We start from the raw sequence: 18,455 nt of genomic DNA, 5'->3' as shown, positions 1-18,455 counted from the left end.
TTATTACTTACTTTCTTACTTACGCCTATCGCCCCTCCTGGGACATAGGCCGTCAACCAAGTTCCTCCAGGCAGAGCGGTCCTGAGCCAGCGTCTCCAGTTCTTTCCATGTGCAGCCCATCCTCTTAGCATCTGCCTCCATGTCTCTGCGCCATGAGTTACAAGGCCTTCCCCTCTTCCTTTAGGATTCCAAGTCAATGCCTGTCTAGTTATATTAGGCATTGGTTTCCGTAGGGTGTGGCCAATCCACCGCCATCGTCTCTGCAAGAGCTCTGCCTCAATGGGTTGCTGATGAGCAATCTCCCACAAGTCTTGGTTACTGATTACCTTAGGCCAGAAAATCCTGATACGCCTTAGACAAGTATTGATGAAGGTCTGTATTTTCCTAATAATGGCAACAGCAGTTCTCCATGTTTCTGCACCATATAGGAGGACCGGCTTGACAACTGTGTTGAAGATGCGTATTTTAATGTTCCTTGGTAGTTTTGTAGATCGCCATATGTTATTTAGCTGATGGAATGCTCCCCTTGCTTTCCCTATCCTTATTCTTACATCTGCATCTGTCCCACCTTGTTTATCCACGTTACTTCCCAGATATGTAAAGCTTTCAACCTCTTCCAGTGATTTATCTTCCAACCTGATGGCAGATTGATTTGAGGAATTGATTCTTAAAATCTTGCTCTTTGTTTGGTTAACATTTAGTCCAAGGCGACCTGACTTATCTCTAATGATGTCGGTTTTATCTTGCATCTGCTTGTGAGTGTGTGAGAGCAAGGCGATGTCATCTGCAAAATCAAGGTCATCCAGTTGCTGCCAGAGTCCACTGGTCTGGATTCCAGTGGTGGACTTCATAATCCAGTCAATGGCCAATAACTAACTTACTAAGAAGAGAAAGGGTGAGAGGAGACACCCTTGTCTTACTCCTGTCTTCACATTGAATGCATCTGTTAGCTGCCCTCCATGAATTATAAGTTATAGCGTATCATAAAAGATGGGCGACATGAAAGACGGTCCTTGGAAAGATCCTTTCATGCAATCGCTCTCGTAGTCGTATACGTACCGGTACATGTAGGCTGCTCAGTTCTTTGAAATTAGTGAACTAGATATCCGGGAGAAATCACGAACCTAATCACAGAAAACCACAAGCTTGGTCCATCCATGCTTAATCAAAGCTGATGCCCCCCCCCCCTTAAAAATAAATGTCATTCATTGAATTAATGAAATAATTTAGAAATATATACCAAACCTTCCCGGGTCTTTGCTTGTTTACTCCATTTCATTTGTCCAAAGTTTACAGAATGGTAACCTTTCTCAGTTCAGGAATATGTATTGGGCCTGTACATAACGTATGTAACGTAACCCGAAAGTAAGGGACCAATCTGCGTTGCATATCCATGCATGCGTGGCTTGCTCAAGCGCATTGCGTTCTCTTTCGATGCAGGCAAGCACGTGGACAACACGACTTTCAAGTCTGATGCGATGGTAACTTAAAAAAAATATTTGTTCACATTTGTTTTACCGTCTTCTTTTTATCCCAACTTGTTATCTAGTAAATCTTATAGTTTTTATATGTTCAGTTATCGATTTGATACACGTAGGTATGAGTCAAACCACTCAAGTCGAGTGATTGAGCACTGGATTTTGGCTTATCTCAGCTCAGTCGACTTGTGAGTTGTGTCGTTGCGTTTGCCGTTTCGTGTGGTGTGAAAAGCAGCCCATCCGCTCAGTGTTTCCACAGCTCCAAAATGAATTTCCCGAAATTGGATTCCAAATTTCCTGAAATTCATAAATATTTCCTGGAATTTTCAAGTTTGATTTTTAACGAAAATCGGGCAATAATACAACAAGTGTAAATTTGATACAGGACCAGGTGGCAAAAATCAGGGAATTTAGCATTTTTTTTGTCCTCGCCCTCTTCAAAAATAGGAACAACATTACGAAATGCGAGTGCGGAGCGCGAGCGAAAAATTTTGAGCTATGTATGGAGGTTAAAATCATGTAAATATATTAACATGAATATTAATAGTTGCTATATTTAATTGTAATTTTCGAATTTCCTGGAATTTTTTCATTCCTGGAAATTAGGCCTACCTGGAAAACGTCTGGATTTCCCGGAATTCGGGTAATTTCCTTGAAAGTGGAAACGCTGTATCCGCTACGCCATGGAGAAGGGCGGCCTGCACTGACGCATTTCTGCTGCCGTGCAGCTCGCAAGTATTCTATTTTCATTTAATGCGCCGCGAAGCTGAATAAACCTTTTAATCGCGCCAATTACTGTTGATAAATACTTCTTACTTTTCAGCTAAGCTTTACACTTGTGACTTGAGGCTAGACCCCTTTTTATTTTATGTTTACATGTCGATGTGGGTGCGTGCATGTCGACATGTCGGAAACATTGAAAATCCTTCGTATGTCAACATCAGTGTCGATATGAGGCCTATCGACAACAGCACTAATGCGTATGAAGTTTTCCAAAATTGGTTAATGAAAAGGCGAAAACAGGAAGGTTTCTTACCAGACCGATCTCGTGCTTATCCGTTTGTCAACTAAGCAAATACATAAGGTCTGACCCTTGAATCGCTTCGTTATGATGTACAATGTACCTTTGATTGGCGATGTTACAAAATGCTGTTTTGAAGAACAATTTATAGATAAAAATTATTATTTAACAAATACTAAAATGAAGACTTGATTATGAATAATTATTATTGTAATGATATAGTTTGTTGCCTCAGAGTGATCACTGCAAATGAGAAAGAATAACTCCTCTGTGATGAATTGTGTAATGGCTGACAAGGTTTCTTTAGCCGTGGTGATTATAGGGTAGTAGGACATGTTTTATGTTGTGCAACCTAAACCCTTGTGCCAAGCAACCCCAGTGATGCCAATTATTTTCTGAGAGGAAGTCCTTTCTAATTCATGTGCACTCTTTCCCCTGTTTGTGCCATCTTCTTGGCCTACATGCAGTAGTAACTCTTTAATAATTGAAATCGAAAATATTTTGTCATTCTAAAGTGAAGTAATCATTGTTGGTCTGGATAAACGCCAATCAGAGTTTTAAGCTTTCAATCCTTTTTCGCCTGTTCGTAAGAGATAAAAGTTTATGTGTTCAGCACATAGACTTCAATGCGCTATTCTCTTTATTTGCCTGAGCCAAGACTACTTACCCCTGTGCTCTTGCACATTCTAAATGTTGCATCATTGAACAGATTTTGACTTCATAATGCATGCAAGTCAATGGTATTTTCTGGTTCATAGGAAGAAATACTCATTCAAAAGTATAAAAAACAATTGGAAGATAAGTTTAAAATTTTGAGTAATCAAATGGTTTTATATACTGAAAAGATTCTGAAAAAAAAATGAATATTTAGGACCTACATGTAATGTTTTATATCATTTATTTTCTCTTTTTGCCAGTAAGACTGACATTGGTGTTGTAGACATTCAATCTTGTTATCACATTACCATATCCTCTATATTGATTTTTTTTTTTTTTTAATACAGGATGGTAATGCTAGCTATCTTTTCTTTTATGGAGGCTGAGAGAAACAGAAGTATGAAAGTAAGTATTAGAGTTTTTGATTCTCTAACTCTTGATGTTTGGTTAGATTAGTCAACTGATGTTCCTGGCTCAAGATTAATCAAACCTGAGTTGATCAGTTATATCTACCTACATGTAGATGCTGCGGCCAATAAGTGACAACCAGTTTAGATTGTGAATTATGATTATAGGCATAGGTATATCTAATTAATCTTCGAGCTGAAACCTTATTTTCATCAATCACATAACATCCATACTGATGCAAATGCAAAATGACAGAGATACATCATATTAATTTTGACATTATTATGGCATGAGTTTGTCAAGGCAAATTGTATGTTTTAAAGACTGATATTTTAATTGTAATGCACAGTTAATAGCGTATATGTAAATTATTATTTTTTTTTGTGTACTCACACTGCATAGCATATTTCAAGTAGGTCATTGCAATATTCCGGGGGGGGGGGGCGGCTACATTTTAAAATGTTTGAATTATTTCCCAGTCAAAGCTAGATTTGTTACACTTGTGGTCTGATCAACTTTAAAACTTTCTTTATGGTTTAGGGCTTTAAATATTTTCCCGATTAGATCCTCGGTGATGATTCGATGACGAGGCTGATGTTGGCCGTATGGTGTCGTGTCGATGGCATTGTGACATGTTTTATGTCATACTGCATTACATCGTGTGGCTTCATGTAACAGCTAACAATTCTTGATGACAGTTTCGAGGCATTTGTCTGAGAGGAAAGTTTGCTGGATTAAAATCAGTAAAGATGATAGGGCTGGGACTAAAGCCTGGGTCCTGTCGCCATGTTTCTTTTGCCGTTTGAGCTTACGAAGCGCCAGCCAAAACTACCCGGAAATCAATTGACTTAGTGCATGTAGTGGTAGATTCTACAAACTCACGAACACGATGTAATATCGACGCTATTTTGTAAGACTTTGACAGAAAGCAAGAAGTAATCAAAATTTGCTTACCTGTGTGGTATCGGTGGGAAAAAAGATCCTCTGAGAATACCTTTCATAATTAATGTGAAATTTAGGAAAGTGGAATTCTTGGTTGAATTTGGTACGAGGTGACAGAGTATTGCAGACTTGTTTTGATGGAGGCTTCCACTGCGCATGCTTACTATATTTCATTCATAAGTTTGCTTGCAGTGCAGTGGCTAAATGACATCACCTACAAGGTTTTTCCACAAGTCATATTTCATGCGCCGAAGACAAAAATACCCAAAAGTCCCAGGCCTAAATGTTGATGATAATGGGTGCAAATAGAACAATATTAATATTCATTTATGATTATAAAAATCATATTTTTATAATGATAAAAAGAATTTATAAAAAGAAAATTATTACATTGTTTAGCATGTTGCATTAATTGTCCTTCGTAGTGACCAATTACATCAATATATGGGGGCCAAGATCTATTCTATAATATTTGCAGCCGTTTTCACTGATATTAAGCTATTGAATTCCAAAATTATATTTATTTTCAAATCCCGAGAAAGTTTATACCAAAGAAAACTCGTGCTTTGGCATATCACTGTGTTAAGGCATATGAAATTTCCAGCATAATTTGATTTTTCACTCAACATTGTGCTGGAGTTGACTTGATTAAAATCAAACAATATTTTGTGATTATTTATAAATTCATTTATCTGTCATGTTTTGTGTGTCTCGTCCCTTGTATAGGTGAAGAAGGCCAGCTATTATTTCATGGAGGCTGAGAGGAAAAGACACGAAAGTGCGGAGTAAGTAAATATCTAAATTTGATTTTGGGCCTGTAACACAAAGCTTTGTAATCAATCTATATGATATATTGTACATAGTGATCAAATTTAATCAATTCTTTAAAAAAAATCAGCATTACAATAAATGCAAAGCTATTGCATTACAGGGCCATGAAGTTGGCCCCATATAAAAAAACCCCACAACTGGAAGCCTCAACTGATCACAACTGATTGCGATTGGTGTCCTACTTTCCAACTACTACATGTACTACCTGCAAAAAAAATAGTGCAATATGTCTGATTTAAGTTAAAAAATTGCTCTCAGTTGAAGCCATGTCTGTTATTTGTCCATGGTCTGATTGGAGAATGCCAAAAAGTAGCAGTTTTCCTTCTGATAACAAGCTGAATGAATTTTCCTGACAAGATCCTCGGTGATGATTCGATGACGAGGCTGACGTTGGCTGCATGTGGCTTTAACGGTGGCATTGTGATATGTTTTATGTCATACTGCATTACATCGTGTGGCTGCATGTAACAGCTAACAATTATTGATGACAGTTTCGAGGCATTTGTCTGAGAGGAAAGTTTGCTGGATTGAAATCACTAATACTCAATGATCAAAATGATAATGTATAATAAAATGTCAGTCTGAAGATTAATTGGGTGCTGTAATCATATCAATGGGAGTAGGGGGTTTTAATTTCTGACTTCTGTACAATCTTCCCTTTGACCCTTCCTTCATACTTCTGCCTACAAGCCTTGAAATAAGTGGGCGCTGAGCGCAAATTCGCGCTCATAACGCCATCAATTGCGCCCATGAAGCCCCAAAATCATCAAAATTTTGACGACTGGACGCAAATATTTTCCAGGTAATTGCGCCCGCCGTGAGTGAGCAGTGAAGCCATATAATACATGTAATTTAAATATCTGTAAAGCCAAAATCAAATAACTTTCAATTTACGATAAACACAGTTTAAAATTGCCAAGTGCGTCTTTTTCTCTGTACCATAAAAAGTGAGCTACGTCCGTCTTTTTTTCCTGTAATACATATGCGCGCGTTCTTCCGGTAGCGGTTTTTCCATACTTCACCATGTGCAATTTCTAATGCACACATTTCCAGTCGGGATATCACAATTCTGTGATATAGTAATTTGAATTGCACAGGAGATAAATCCCTGTTCACAGCACATACGATGTGCAAGTCTTTTATCCTCATAGTCGCCTACCGTGCTTGTCAAAACGGAGCCTTAATAATCCAAAATAACTTAGCTTATAGTTGTGAATTGTAGCTTTTTAATTTCTTTCCTGGAGAAGGGTAAATATCAGACAATAAATAATCTATAAAAAAAAATAAGGAGGAAGCCGCATGCACTTGAGTGTGGTGTTAGCAAGCAAGTTTTGAGCTCATGTCTGCCAGAGCTCTGGGTGAGAATTCTATCAGTAATGGCCTAAGTGATGGTGATTTTCCGTTTGAGATAGAGTTTAGATTTCATGTTAATTTTTGAAAACTGTCAAAAAACTTTATGATTTCTTCATTGTGATGAATATTTAAGTTATTAATGAATACATTTTCACCGAATTCAGACTCTCCCAGAATGAAAGGCATTTTCTGTGGAGATCTGCGTTTTCAAATAACTTGTGAAAAACTTAAGGTACGTGAACCTACAATACATGTACATGTACATAGCCTGTGGCTATGTGCTGGAATTTGAATAGACTGAGTTATTTATTGATTTCGTATATGCAATCCAAGTGCACCTCACAGCCACAATCACACACAAACACTCACCCACTCCCATGATTCAAACCATAAAAAAAGCCTTAAAAATTATTTTTTTTTGTAAATTTATTATTTGATCTGAATTCTCTCTTTCTCCATCTCTCTCTCTTTTTTTTAAATTTTTATTTCATTAATTTATTTAGATTTTTTTTTGGGGGGGGTTCATTGATCATGGTTCATTAAAGACGAAAAATAAATAAGCCCATGTGTGTGTGGTTGTAAAGGGGATGTGGAGTGAGGGTGTCAAAACACTTAAACATTTAAATCTGATTTCTTAAATGTTTGAATAAGCCTAATACTTAGCATATGCTATTCATTTACTAATTAAAAAATTGCAGGAGCTGCGCTTACTATAAACAAATTTGCGGTGTGGTTCACCGTTATATATATTTTTTTAAATTGCCCCTGGTTCCAGAAAATTGCCCCCGGTTCCTGTAAAAAGCCCGTGAGCTGGGGGCAATTTAAAAAAAAAATTGCCCCCGGCTAACAGGTGCTTATTTCAAGGCTTGTCTGCCTAGCATTATTATTATCATTATAATCATCATTTTACCACTTTAACATTTATGAAGCATTGGACAACTTTTTGCTTATTCATTTCAGCAACCTACTCGTGGATCCCATGTTTTATGTGTATAATTTAACTGATTTCTCTCGAGAGAATGAGATTGGTGAGTGAAGTTTATGGTTTCTCTGTTTATTTTGTCAAGTGCAAACTCTTGGCAGCTTGTGGGAATGTTCCACAAAGACTTGTAGTTGTTTGTGTTTATTTTAAGCACCATAGCAACATGGCTCAGCCGATCCAACTTGGCCATATTGATCACACACAATGGTTGGGTTACCTAAAGTATTGTGTCTAATCTGGCTAGACCTTCCCCAGCAGCAGCAAGTATTATAAGCAAGTTTTCCATGTTTGTTGTGATAGCACGTTGTTGTCTCCTGATGTTATATTTAAAAAAACAGGCCTCAAGATATGGAAAATCAAATTGAAGTTTATTTTCTTTAACTACAAATGCTATGCAATATGAACCTGGCGTTTCATATAGCTATTTGTAAAGTTCTGCACGACTGAAGCATGTTCTGAGACGCCAAGTCGTATAAGTAGTGATATGTACATCATTAGGCACAAAGAGGGTCACCAGTCATGCGTAAAGTTGATGTGTAAATTGCAAACTGCTTTTTGAAACCGCCCATTAGTAGAAAATTTACTTTGCCATCATAATCGATACTGGGGATAAAGAAGGACAAGACAACAAAAATTTCTAGAAAATTGCTGATCTTACCCTCATGATGTGTGAGTCATATGCCAGTGATGATGACCTTTTATTTAGTTTCAAGACGGAGCTGACAAACTATGTTTGTTGGAGACATCCTTACTCACCTGAGGTATTTATGACTTCACATCATGTCCTAATCCCAGCTGATATGATGCAGGGATTTTAGTGGTGATAAAATGTAGACCAAGCCTTATTATTTCAATTAAAGTGAATACCACTGACAAATGTCAATGTAGATTAATTTCCTACATGGACAGCTTCTGTGATGAAGCATCTAAATCAATTCTTTAATATTTTATCCTTTATTTGTCAAGGTGAGAGTCTCAAGATGTTCTGCAAGGAGATCAGGACATTGTGAGAGGTATGTAGTTATATCATCAAATCTTGCATAGTATTGATAAGCTTTCATATGGAAACTCTCTTGGACCATGACAAAGATTTTTGATGCAAAGGACAAAGGGTGGTGACTAAACTACAAACAGAAATTTTAGATCTATAAAAAATGCTGCATCATACATGTACATGGTGATAGTGAAATATATAAATGGTACGGGAAAAAAAATCTTTGGAATGTCTTGTACATGATGAGTTACTTCTCTGACACCTCTTGTCTGAATACATTGATGTCTTATAGTAATATTCTGATACGAGACAATAACCCAAAGAGAAAAAAAATGAGGGAGGGGGGATGTCTATAGAGCTGCAAGGAATGCAAAGCTGATGACCATTTCTTGATGAATTACTTCTTGTTGGATCAGAGTGATCAAGTATTGACTGTTTCCTTATTGCAGGCGAGACTAAGCAAGATAGACTTCAAACTGAGCTGCCACGTGGGGGCGCTCTTTTTTATGAGTCATCAATCAATGCTGAAGCTACCAGATTAAAGTCTTTCCAAAGCATGATCAAGTTCCTTTCCACCAGAAATCTACAGGGCATGGGTCAGGCAGTCTGGGGAAGAAAGGGACCAGAAATTCTGAAAAAACTTTAATTAAACCTGGTAAGTAGTAAGTACTATTAGTTGATTGGGAAATCCCCAAGTCTACTTAGTTTTCATAAATAAAAGGAATATCAGAAAAGCATGGGAATGAAGATTCCATTATAGCATTGTTGAAATGTAAATATGTAACCTTCTGAAGTCATAAAAATCTAACTTTGAAAAATTAATACTCTTGTTTTTCTTTGAAGGGTTTTATAGTCGAATTCAAATGTTTTGCTTATTTTTACAAGGGTTGACTGCCCCTTTGAATACATGAATCTACGAGTGAAATAAAATAAATAGAAGAACTTTCCAGTCTGCTGTGCACAATCTTGCTAAAATTTTTAACATCATAGAAAGTTTTTTTAATGAGATATGACTTCCTCTTGTGTATTTTGTAACAAAAACAGAATACTTTTAGTGATATATACAGGTGACTGCCATGTGATTGTGATGAGTAAATTCAGCGGATCGAAATTCATTTTTATGAGAAAACATTTGCTTACTACTGAATCTAATGGCACATCGATACCAGGTAATCACTGTTATGCAATAGCTCACATATAATCTTCTGTGCTATGACGCAACGTAACTCCCAATTACAATGTTGCACAGATACCCACTAAAGAGATTATTCAAGTGTCATAAGAAATTTCATGATTCTGATTTTCATGTAAAATATGTATTTTTTAATTCTTTTAGGGATGCTTTGACATGGAACTGTACTTTGGGAGATTTGACGATTGCTCCGGAATAACGTGATCATGGTGACATGGTATGTCTGTGTGGTGATCTCGTTCTTGTTTTGATCTATTTAGCCTAAGAAGTCAGATTGTAGGCTGTTTGGATTTGAAAAATGATTGAAATTCATGACCATCCAAAACCATATTTTACGAACTTCAATGTGGTGGTGGTGATTTTTTACCTGATTGCTAAGAAAGCATGAATGCTTTTAAGCAAGCAACCAGAGGTCCGACGGCTTAAGGTCCTCTCCGAAGGACCTGGTACTGAGAATTAATGCCTTGCCAAATGGCACTAGCGCACCAAGTGGGAATCGAACCCCTTTCACCGGAATACGAATCTCCTGCTCTACCGACTGAGCTATCGCGCCTCCTACGATTATTAATTGTGCACTAACAGATGACTTCCAATAAAAAGTTCTAGATAAATACAGAACATCCAACAGCCTTGTAATGTGGAAAGGATGAAGACTACACATCAATTAAAATCATATTCTCTTGTAGCTTTTGTAGGGGGATTAGTTGTTGATATGATGTTTTAAGGAATTGCCGTCTGAATGAAAATGATGGTTCAATCCAATCCTGATCAACAACAAATCATGTAGCAACTGAAAAGACAAATATCTTGGTTGGTCTGCTAAAGCCGGGGTAATAATGACATCATGTTAAGCAGGGCCCGCTTGGAGAACAGTTTTCAGAACTTAAGTGACTCCCTGGGTAAAATAAGTCTTTCATATTCCTCATATCTGTATACTCATATTTTATAATTTTATTTTGTTTTTCCCTTTTCCAGTGCCTGGATATCACCCCCTTCATCTTTGTGCAGTAGTAGCCGAGTTCATCATCTGGTTCCAAGGCCATTGAATTCTGATGGTCAAAGGTGAGAAGAAAACAAAGAAATATGTAAGAAATTTTTTAAAAATCACAATTTATAGAAAAATGTTGATACAAGATTTTGTAAGACTCGTACAAAGAGCCTGTAAACAAAACAGTATTTATGGTCGAATATAGGTGATGAGAGTAAACCTTTGATTTATGCATAAATTGACATAGTTGATAAGAAAAGTTTTACTTTCCAGTTTTGCAGATTATGCCATGGACAATATGCATGTGAATTTTTGCCATGATCATGCAGTCAACGGTAACAACAAAATAGCCCAGCATTGGGGGTTAAATTTACAAACACTAAAGAATGACATTAATTAGTTAAAGGACAAGTCCACCCCAACAAAAACTTGATTTGAATAAAAAGAGAAAAATCCAACAAGCATAACGCTGAAAATTTCATCAAAATCGAATGTAAAATAAGAAAGTTCCGACATTTTAAAGTTTCGCTTCATTTCACAAAACAGTTATATGCACATCTCGGTCGGTATACAAATGAGAAAACTGACATCACTCTCTCACTATTTCTTTTGTATTTTATTATATGAAATATGTAATATTTTGATTTTCTCGTCATTGTCATGTGAAATATAATTTCATTCCTCCCTGAACACATGGAATTCCACTATTTTAACCTTTTGTGGTTCAGGCAATGAGGTCCTAATTGTCAAATTCGTAAAAATTGAAAACAAAACAAAAGAAATAGTGAGTGAATGACATCATCGACTATCGTTTGGATGTAACTGACTCGTTCATATAACAATTTTGTGAAAAATAAGTGTAACTTTGAAATGTCATAACTTATTTTACATCTGATTTTGATACAATTTTCAGCATTTGTGTTTGATTTTTCTCTGTTGATTCAAATCAACAATTTTCTGAGCTGGACTTGACCTTTAATGTTGACTAGCAAATGGTGGCTCATTCTGTGAGCAGGGAAACCAGTTTTCAGGCAAAAGCCTGAATTCAGGATCTGACAATTTATTTTCAGGCCATAGTTTTAGCATTTTTGTGTACAAAATATTGTATTCTAGGTTATTTTCAGGCCCTCTGATCAATTCTAACTGGCATCCCTATGTGAGAACTTGTGAGAAGTTGTTGATATGATGACCCAGGAATTGCCGTCTGAATAATAAGTGATGGTTCAATCCAACCCTGATCAACGACAATTACTCAGCTCACATGACTCAAAGACAACTGTTGATTTATAGTATATGTTTTGATTGATATTGGCCCCATTTTCCCATAGGTCAGTTCCATATAATGGGTGATTTCATGTTCACTGTCGACCTTTTGGTGTTGGTGTTAGGTCAATTTTTACACGATTATAACACCAAACATAGAATGAAGATGGTCCCGAGAAGTCACTCACTAGTTGTTGAGATGTGCAATAATGTGATCTGGATTAGTTTTACAAGCTCTGAATAAGTTTTGGAGCTAGGGGAAACAATCCAAATTTCAACACCAAGGCCAGCACCAGACTTGAAATCACCCGATATGTTCGTCTTGCCCCCTATATGTGGGACCTTAATAAAATTATCTGTCTCTGATTTCTGGTTCTTTTGACAGTCTGTAATGTTCTCAAAGGACCATGATTTGGTCAGTTTATAAAGTAAATTAAAACTTGAGACAGTGGGGGGTCGGATGTACAAAAAGGTTGATCGTTATATGGAATAGCCCCATATTGAAACAATCCTTTTCCTTGTTCTTGCTATTGTTTCAGCTAATCAAGGCATTCATTCACCCCTCTTCCATCCAATCCATTTGATGTTCATCATTTCTCAACTGGCCTTGACAGGTGAGGAAATGGATCTTTAATTCTTTGACTCCAGTAGTAAATGTATGCAGTTTTAGAATACCTGAATGTCAATGGAAAAGAAAAAAAATACTGGTAATGTGTTAATAAAAACCTGGTGGGTGTTTCATTAAGCTGTTTGTAAGTATAGAGCGACTGGTGAACTTTTCTTACGCACTAAATAATCACTGATGAACATTTAATGGTGAATATCATTTACCACAAGAAAGGATCACCAGCCATTCTTAAAGTCACTCTTAACTTGCAAACAGCTTTATGAAATGGGCCCCTATAATCATTGAAAATGACTATGAGTTAACCTGCGATTTGGATTGGCCAGGAAGTGAATTTGTACAGAATGGGGTAAACATGGTGATTCACAAAGATGGTTAGTTTTCACCAATGAAATAACTTTGTAGATATGGAATTGTTTGTTGAAATGATGACCCAGGAATTGCCGTCTGAATAATAATGATGGTTCAATCCAACCCTGATCAACATCTCTCTAGAAAATAGATGAAAAATAAGATACAGGTAATTTTGCATCGGTCAAATCTTCATGGACCACTGAAATCAATTCTGTTGAGAAGAAGTTTGACTAATGGGAGTGTTGCAAGAAACCTGCAATTGATCGCAAGTCAATGTCAGCTCCCAAAATCAATTTAAAATCATGCAACACAAAGTGCTTTGACTTAGACCACTATTCAACTAATGCAAGTTTACCTATAGATCAATCACGTCAAAGTGATCTATGTATAGTAATTGGAATGAAAATAGATATTGGCATATATTACATGATTGATCTTTTGACAAGGTAGATGAAATAGGTACGTAATTGTCTCAGTGACTACCAGATTACAGAATTAATTAACCCAATGACCCAAAGAAGGATAATCCCCTACATTTCTTTGAATTCTTTTCATCACATTCACTGTCCTTTATTCTTGCTTTCCTTACAGCTGACAGAGCTCTATTTTCATCCATGCAATCTTGTCAATGATTCATAAGTTCTCATGTTTGATTATGGTTCAGCCAAGTGAGGTTTATTTTCATCCATGTGATCCAGTTGATGATCCATCAGTGTAGAATCGGGCCATCATGTGAAAGGTGAGTATTTTTTTGTGAGTACAAGCTCTTTAAAATAATTCAAAGGTTGCAAACATGGTCTCACCTCCCCCTCCCTTACGTCAAATTTGGAGTGATCAAGCGTACGTTTGTTAGAGAATGAGGGCTCTTAGCCTGTGAATTTTCAGAGAGTTGTTAAATAGCTTGATTTTGTAAGATTTGGTGTATAAATTTGATGTTTCAATTGATATTAGAGTGGATAGTTGTTGATATGATGACCCAGGAATTGCCGTCTGAATAATAAATGATGGTTCAATCCAACCCTGATCAACAAAATCTAATACTAGATTCTTCCTATCATGTTGCAATCATTGACACTAAAAAATGGCATTTAAAAGGTCATGTTTTTATATATATTATACTTTTTTTTTTAGTTTGGACTTACCAAAGACTTTTTTTATCAATCTGTAATATTAGAAAGTTGTAAGATTGCAGTGAAGTATAGCATATATTGTTTGTTTTGTTTAACCAAAAGTCTGTGATTTGAAAATTTTATATGTGATGTGTTTTTTCTTCAAAAAAAACTCTTGATGTGATTACGATGATTGGCGATTGATTGAATTGATCACAGCAAATTTTAGATTGTCTATTGTTTCAGAAATTGTCAAAATTTTCAGTTATAGTAATAACACAATTACTTAAATTGAATGGGGGTCAAATTTGTAATACATTTTATTCTTACTTTTTCCCCTGCCTTTCCCTCGCATCAGATGAATGTCATTCATGTTTGTTAGTATTGCCTTCCACTGCTGCTGTTCTTACATGATTTGGAGGTCGTGAAGGTTTTGAAGAACGAACATTTACCAACACAAGCATTTTCACAACATCCAGTAAATCTTCATAGGTTAGTATAATACCATCCCCTCTAGTAGATATATTGTAAACTCCTTAAGTTTTCCCTTAATCTAATTCTTGTGACAGGTACACAAAGTACAAAAACGTATGAAAAGGATTTTGGATGGTAAATTATGTTTTCAGCTAACTGATATCATTTTATTGTTTGATATTTGTCTTGTACATGATGAGTTACTTCTCTGACACCTCTTGTCTGAATATATTGATGTCTTATAGTAATATTCTGATACAAGACATTCACTTCAACCCTCTGAGTTGAGTATGTTCAAAGATGGCACAGCCATCAATAAAATGATCAAGATTTACTATTTGAAATAAATTAATAAATTCTGTGTTTGTTCTTAATGGACAACATAAGAATAGTGTTGTGTGAAAAATTTAAATGTTCATGCACTAGGAAGGGGGGGTAGCATCTGCCTCGCCCCCCCCCCCCAAAAAAAAAAAAAAAACTTTTTGCATAATTTTTTTTACAATGTGTAAGAAGTTGAGCCAATGTTTTATGACTTGTTACTCTCAAAACAGCAAATTTAAAAAAAATTGCAATGACTTTTATAAAATTAGATGTGTTGGATGACAATATTTCTATCAGAATAAGTATGAAATTGTAATTAATCTCGCAGAAAGTAAAAAAAAGGAAGATATATTTACATTGACAAAGCATTATTGGAGTTGTACATGAAATCATGGGGTGGGTTTTTGACCCAACATCAATATCTAAGGTTCTTCATAAATTTGAACCATGTTCTCTGATGTTGCCCATTTGGTCTAAAAAGATGCCCAAGGCTCAATATTACATTTGGCATATAAGAGATTAAGGTGATTCAGTTTATGGGAAAAATTGGTGTGACTTGTGAAGTAATTTTTCCTTTTTTGTTATCTTTTGGTTCTGTAGCACTGGGGATTTTCCTCTGATGTATCAGGGAGCATATGTCAATGTCAACTCTGAGAGTCACCAGTATGGAATACTAGAATTCATTCTTCTGATCCGAAACAGGATGACCACCAACTCCACTTTCAAGACACACGTACATGTATCTCAGTTGGAAGAGGTACACATCTGTAAATATGCAGTTACCACTAAACATACTTACTGTTCTGTCAAGTGTGTAAATGTGACATGCGGATATTTATTTTTGATTCAGTTCTTGGAATTACAACTTCATCTTTTTTTTTTTAAATTGTTTTCAGATAAGTCAATGCTGTCTTGCATGCTGTAACAGACAAGCTCTAAAGGAATTCTGAATTGTATGCCTAAAGAGTCACACATGTCATAGTTGTGTTCTTCACCTCTAAAATAACCATTAGACTGGGGGGGGTCTACAATTGAATTATCAAAAAAATCATTATAGGTAGCAAACAGACAGGTTTTACTGATGATTTTGTTATAAATATCTGTAATTTCAACAAAGTTTTTTTTTTAATCTGAAATTCACCTCATTGCAAATGAGAATGGCAGCCATTCCTTATTATACTTTTTACTTAAGAAATGAAATAGCAATAGATGATAAATAGAAATAAGATCACTTTATTTATAAACAAAACTTTTCTGATATGGTCAGGTTTTCAGAAATGTTCCTTTACTCCAGTATTTCAAAAGAAAAAGGTTATGAATTGTGAAATTGTTACATTTTGTATAAGAAACATAAATTTCATTTATGCAGGCTTTAGTTTTATCCTAATTTTTCTCATCTTATTAGTCTAGTACTTTGTCCCTATTCAATTTTTATATTTAAAGAGTGTTCTCTTCCACATGAAGGGAATGTGTGCTTCACATGCCAAGTGATGTATGAAGGAGCGTTCAAGCTATCCAAGCCACTTGTCAAATAATGTTTTCCAAGTGCAGATCCAGGTGAATGGTTGCGATGAATGAGGCTTCATCATTCGGTGAGAAATCTATGTGGTAGGCATGGTAGTTGTAAACCTCGGGTGAAATACGCTGAGAAGAAAATGATACGGACAAAATTGTATTTCTATTCGCAGATAGATTTGTATTACTGTGCCCAAAATATCGGGCCTTACGACTTCTAATTGCCTGAACTCAATCGCCTGGCGGTAATGTCCCACTAATTCTTTGATTTGTTCCATTGCCACTGATGCAGCAGTGAAACTTTGTACTTGTTTGCCTGGAACAGCAGGCTATACGGCTTTTAATTGCCTTTACTCAATAGCCTGACGGCTATCTCAACATTCGGTATTTAGTTTCACCTTTGCAGAGGGTCCTGGCGCTTTCCTTGAACCTCTTTGATGGTTTTACAGTAAAACTGAGGCTGAGTTGCCTTCTCTCTTCAGCCTGGCGGCTATGCCCCATTCTTTCTTCCATCTTTGACCTGCTCTCCCAGGGGGAGATAGTCAATTTAAGCTAGGGCGTTTGCTTGGTTGCAACCTTATTGCAGATGCTTTAAAAAATCCTCATAGAGGCTACCACTGGGGAAAGCGCAGACTCTGTTATTTATTTCTTGCTATTAAGTTTTTTAGGATCAGTCTGTCTCTGGTTATCGTGTTTCTAGCTAGTCTAATATTAAAGGCCTATACATTCTCTTCATTTAGGTTTGGTCTGTATTGTCTTTGTTTTGCAGATGATTATTTAGAATAATATCAATTGTGTAATTCAATTGACCTCTTCCACATTACCTGGGCTGCTCATGCTATGGATCCAACAGCGCTCACAGTCCAGTTTCCTTTCGTCGCTATGGCCTGACATAGCGCCCAGAGAGCGGAATTCCTCTTTGTATTCATTCAATTTTTTCTCCATCTTCTTCAATGAGCACACAATGAACAGAAATTCCTGTGTGAAATTCTATGCATGCTCCATTCCCAAATTGGGAAGAATGTCCCAATGAAGAATGTCTAGAACTAAAATATAACTTACGTTTCCCTACTGTCCCAGTGTCTGTTGTTGTTCCCCATAACCTACCTTCACCCCCTACCCTTCCCTTATTTAATAATTCTTGCCTATCTTCTGTAGAGAGCTTGTTTTTTTCTCTAAAATTATCTAACCGTTTAAACATTCTTTTCTCAACATGGTCACACATTCATATTTGGTCCCGGTTTGTCTTTATTGTCAAAATATACATCTTCAATATTCTTGAATGTGGAGCTATCCTCGTCGCAAACAACATATTTATATCTTAAATTGTGTAAATTAATCAATCTTTTCCACATTTCCTGTGCCGCTTCCACCTCCATTTTCCCACTTCTCCCTTTATACTTCCCTAAACAACCATCCTTATGCCCATCCCACCAAGTTTTATATTCATCCCCCTCCCTATCCCAATTATTTCTATATTGACATTCCGGACACACTTTTGAAACTACTACCCTATCTAACACTTCCCCAGTATCCATACTAATTACTACCCCCACCCCATGATTAGAAGTAAACCCCCTTTTATGCCACGTACCATCATACGACACTGCCACATCCAAAACTCCATTCCTATCAGCGTCTGGGTTGTGCTCCAAAACCTTCTGCACTTTCCTTCCGGCAGCCTTCAGCTCCTCGCAGATCTGCAATCAACGGATAAAAAAAATCCTTGTAAGATCTTTGCATGGTTAATGTATGATGAACAGAAAATGCATTTACATGATCATTTTTATTCTACATGTACATGTACACATACATTATTCCTCTCGATCTAAACATGTTTGTCACCTTATTCGTCTGAGTATAAAGACTAAGAAGGTGCTGCTGGAAGCTCTTCTTGTTGACGGGAGGGGGCAAGTCCCTCTCTTCCCATGCCTACTTCTGCGGGAGC

At 36.5% G+C, this 18,455-nt stretch overlaps 1 long non-coding RNA gene across 2 annotated transcripts; it reads left to right on the top strand.

Moving 5' to 3' along the window:
- The first annotated feature begins 1,376 nt into the window (after window positions 1-1,376).
- Window positions 1,377-17,734, top strand: LOC121423338. Of its 2 annotated transcripts, none has more exons than XR_005971273.1 (12): window positions 1,377-1,481; window positions 3,504-3,561; window positions 5,233-5,291; window positions 7,651-7,718; window positions 8,639-8,685; window positions 9,116-9,321; window positions 10,003-10,075; window positions 10,834-10,920; window positions 12,649-12,723; window positions 13,680-13,827; window positions 14,556-14,689; window positions 15,593-17,734. It is a non-coding gene; the product is annotated as an uncharacterized LOC121423338 (long non-coding RNA). The 2 variants fall into 2 exon arrangements; XR_005971272.1 differs by having other exon boundaries at window positions 10,834-10,943.
- Window positions 17,735-18,455: the final 721 nt, after the last annotated feature.

This window comes from Lytechinus variegatus, chromosome 10 (assembly GCF_018143015.1).
Source record: "Lytechinus variegatus isolate NC3 chromosome 10, Lvar_3.0, whole genome shotgun sequence".
Taxonomy (NCBI): Eukaryota; Metazoa; Echinodermata; class Echinoidea; order Temnopleuroida; family Toxopneustidae; genus Lytechinus; species Lytechinus variegatus.
Note: the sequence above shows the minus strand (reverse complement) of the source record. Positions and strands in the feature narration are given on the sequence as shown.